Here is a 4,522-nt window from a genome sequence, read left to right on the forward strand (position 1 = left end):
TAATGAAATGGGTTTGACATTAGAAAAATGATTTATTTTACAAATAGAATTTCGAGTAATTTAAAGTAATTAATTTATGATTATTAGTTATGAAACAGACGAAAATAACCCGAAAAATAATGAAGTTTAGTAACTAGTAAATTTTCTTATTCCAAGTTTTAGAATTTATGATGCAGTAAAAATTACTTAGTCATAAGTAGAATTCAATTAACATCTGCAGTACTTGTTCCTCAAGGAAAGGGAAGAACATTGTTTCCATAAATTACCCTTTACACTCTCGTAATATGCTTTCGTAACAATTAATTATCATCTAATAGTTATTATTAGTATAATAAACCTAACGCGTATAATGTTTCATAATTTTCAACCGCGAAATTGAAATTTACTATTCTTTGTTAAATATTGAACAAATTAGTACGATTTAATAAATAATTTTTACTTTTCCAGTTGTACAATTAATTTTAATTTCAATTGATCAAAAATAATCAGTCGAAAATTTTTTTAAATCGTAAATTTTTGTAAAAAAATCTAAAAATTGTTTCAGAATATTTTTTTTTAATTTTTAAATTACAATATTTTTAGAACGCATCGTTCAATTTTTTGAAATAATTTGTTGGAAAATTAATAATAATCAAAATTATTGCACGATCTAAAAAGTTTTTTAAATATTGAAGACTTAATTATTTTTCAATCTGTAAATTATAAAAAATTTTGTCCCCAAATTTGCGAATAATTGAAATTTTAATAAAACATTTGATGAACTTTGATGAATTAAAAACCAAAAAATATTTTCAAGTAATCTGAAACTTTAATTCATTAATTTAAGCACGTGAACAGTATGTAACATACCTTAATCTACAATAGGAGAAAATCCAATTAAGGCCAATTGCATGCCTTGAATTAAAATGCTAGAGTGAAACAAAAGACTAAACTCATGTGGCATATTATGTTATTTCAAATGCAAAAAGATCATTTCCGGGATTCAGGATACTTTTCTTTCCCTACTTATTCCCTGTCTCGTTTTTTTAGACGACGAAACTATTGATTTTCGGAGTTAATTAATTAGTTAATCAGAGACATGATAGACGATATGGCGTTTATATAACTTTTTCAATCATCAAGCATCAAATCACGCACATGTCCAGAAAAGGAAATACAGGGGTCGAGTAAATGGTTTCAGTGTGGAGAGAGTCTTGAATTATTCTCTTTTGAGTCTCACATAACGCAAGTGGAGCCCGAACGAAATAATTCATATTCCCGGCGTACACCGGCTGAAAAATTCCGCGAAAATTACTGCAGGGTGACTGAGATTTTTTTTTTTTTTTTTTTTTTTACTAGAGTTGTTTTATTTACAATTTTAAAATGAAAATTTTGTTGAGATAAAAAAATGATTTGAACCAGCAGAAAAATTTTCCAGATTAATCTCTTCTGGTAGAAAATCAGTTTTTGAATAAATAATTTATGTACTCGACGTTATGCATTGTACGAACGAAAACTCAAGGGGTAGTGAAAAAAAAATAATGACTCGGATGACACAGGCGTGTTTTTATAATATAATGTAGAGGGAGGGCTTGACGATAAAATGGGGACACTAAGTAAATATCGGAGATTGATTCTATAAATTAAAATTGTTTCAAAATAATATTTACTGTTATGGTTATTTTGGTATGCTAGAGATAAAATTTATTTTCATTTTTATTTTTATTTTACATATATAAGAAATTTATCTTTTGTTGTTATAATAAACAGAAGTAATTATTTGAAAAGTTATGTGTTTAACGAAAATTTTAATTTAATGGTTTTATCGGAATAATTTTGAATTCATATAGTTTTAAAGATATTTAGATTTTACTGATTATAAATTTAATTTTTAATTAACTTAAATTTTTTTAATATTTTATTATTAGATTTGAATTAAAAAATTATTTTATCGAGAAATTTTTCTTTTCTTTTCCCAAAAATTCGGAAAAAAAAAAAAATAACTTGAAATTTTTTTTTTCTACAAAAATTTACGAAAAAGGCTCCTGATAATTCAGATTTAAAAAAAAAAGTTAAAATGATTTTTCCCTATTTTTACTGACGGGCTAATGGAATAGTTTTAAATTCCATAAATCTTTATTGTCTAGTACACTCATATCATATTTTATGTTATAGATCGTATCAGAAGTATTATAAAAAATGATAATGATTTTTTTTTACAGTTATTCTCTCAATTTCCAGTTTGTCACCGATACCCTATACGGATTTCACCCTAGCTTTTCCTGATATATCTAATAATAATACCTAATTATGATTCTGACGTGAAAGCAGAAAGAACGAACACAATTCGAAATATAATATACGTTCCTCTTGTGAAATGCAATCTTATTTCCCCTCACTACTTAGCGTTAATACTTCATAACACAGTGTGCTGTGTTTCCATGGAAGCCAAGTTTCCTTTATTACTTATTACTGAAGCTCACCGAACATCACTCATACATACAACATTACCACACTCACAGGTACAGACGTATAACTCACACATACAAGCTTAGTCCAGCGTCGAAAGTTGAATCTACGAACAGAACTTTATACTCTCTACAATACGTACTACATGAATTGAGATTAATGAATCTTCAGACAATACATGATGCCAATGCTATTAAATTTATTTTTCATTGTTGTGAGATATTAAATTTATCAAGAGAATTATTAAAATTTTTATTTGTTTACCTAATGGACAGGATCTTCCGTTAAGTTTAAACTCTAGATGAATTATCACGCATCTTGAGAGCTCTTGAATTTTAATTGTATGGGTAATTAATAATTCATTGTTGCTTCTTGAGAAAACTTCTAAATTATAAATAGATCTTGATGGAATAAATTTTGTGAATATAGTATGAGCTCGCAAAATTATTAATATTTTGGATTTTTACATTTAAATTAAGATTCTAGATAAAGGAAAAATAATAAAAAAAAAATGATGAGAATCATTTTTGTAGAGAATAAAATTTTCTACAAAAAAAGTTTCTTATGATGTTTTCGTATCTTCAATATTTTACCCAATATCTTAAATCAAAACTTTAAGAACTAAATCTTATTGAATCAAGATTTTTTTTCATTGTCAATAACTAAGTCTTCACACGTTCCTGACCATAGAACATCGTAGCGCATACTAATGAATAAGTTCTTCATCATTATTGTCTCAAATACTCCCAAGTAACACCAAACAATATTTTTTTCTGCCAATAAAGTTTCTTTTCCCGTGCAAATAAATCAAAAAAGTAAACCAAGAGTGTAGCAATCAACGTTATATCGAGTGTTTATTTTTTTCTGCGAATTTTATGACTTTTTTTCCACCTTTCTTAAAACTTTTGTTCTTTTTCCTTATCATATTTGTACTCGGAGATCAAATGGCCCTCGCTTGAATGAGTAGAAAGCCCGCACCAATGAAAAAAGAACTGAAAATGTGACTCACGTTCCAGTGGAAACAGATCCGAGCGTTGAATGGTCAGACAGTGGAGAAGCACGGTCGGAAAAAAGGTTGAAGATGAAAGTAGAAAAAAAGTATTTAATAAAAATAAAAGCTTACACATTTTGTACGTCTTTACTTTTTACGTACTTAGTTAGTTGTTCTCGCGTTACCCCGGTGTGATTTTGAAAATGCGTTCTTTCAGACGAGACTAGGTCAAGATTTTAGTGAAAAAATCTCTAATGACAATGACTGATTCAACAGCACCACATCTGTATGTGCGTCGAAAGTAAAATATAAAAAAGAACAGAAGAAAGTTAAAAAATGGCCTGTCATACTTGTTTTTACGTTTATAAATATGCAAGTTAAAAATATCTTGATGGAAAAAATGTTATTCTACATTACACGAAAAGGAATGCTTCAAAAATTTATATTCTTCTTGTAAGAATATTTTTTTAATTAAAAAGTACTAAATCTTTCGAAATCTTATGTATAATTATTTAAATTTTTGCAGTTATATCATCAATGCTTTTTCATATTTACTTATAAAAACTTCATCATATTTACTTTTTACTTTGAAACGTCAAATTATTCAAAAGCTATCAATCAATAGAGTAAACAGTAAAACATGAGTTTAGCATAAACATTTTGTATTTTTTATTTTTAAAATAGGAATTACGCTAGAAACTGCCAATTGTCAAGCATGATAAATGAGCAGAGATATATCAAAACTGACACTAATTTTTCAATTTTTGTCACAAAAGTTGAACATACCGTAAAATTATAAAAAAAAAAAAAAATCTCAAGCGCAGTAAAATTAGCAGTTTGAAATATTTATATTTATCATAAAGGTAATTCACCTAAAAACAGGGGTAACTTAAATTTCTTTCAAATGCGTTATGGCCAAGGGAGCCTGCATGGGCTTGATAGTTTCTATAACTATAAATTTTATATTTTTGTTGACATTTTTTATTCATTTAATTTATTAGCTTTGAGGCTTAATTAAATTTATTTCCGTGATTAAATATTAATTTAAATTTTTCCACGAGAAAAAAGTACAAAATTTTTTAT

The sequence above is a fragment of the Cotesia typhae genome, unplaced genomic scaffold, assembly GCF_013202065.1.
Source record: "Cotesia typhae breed Kobodo isofemale line unplaced genomic scaffold, CoteBio_Ctyphae scaffold_13, whole genome shotgun sequence".
Classification (NCBI taxonomy): Eukaryota; Metazoa; Arthropoda; class Insecta; order Hymenoptera; family Braconidae; genus Cotesia; species Cotesia typhae.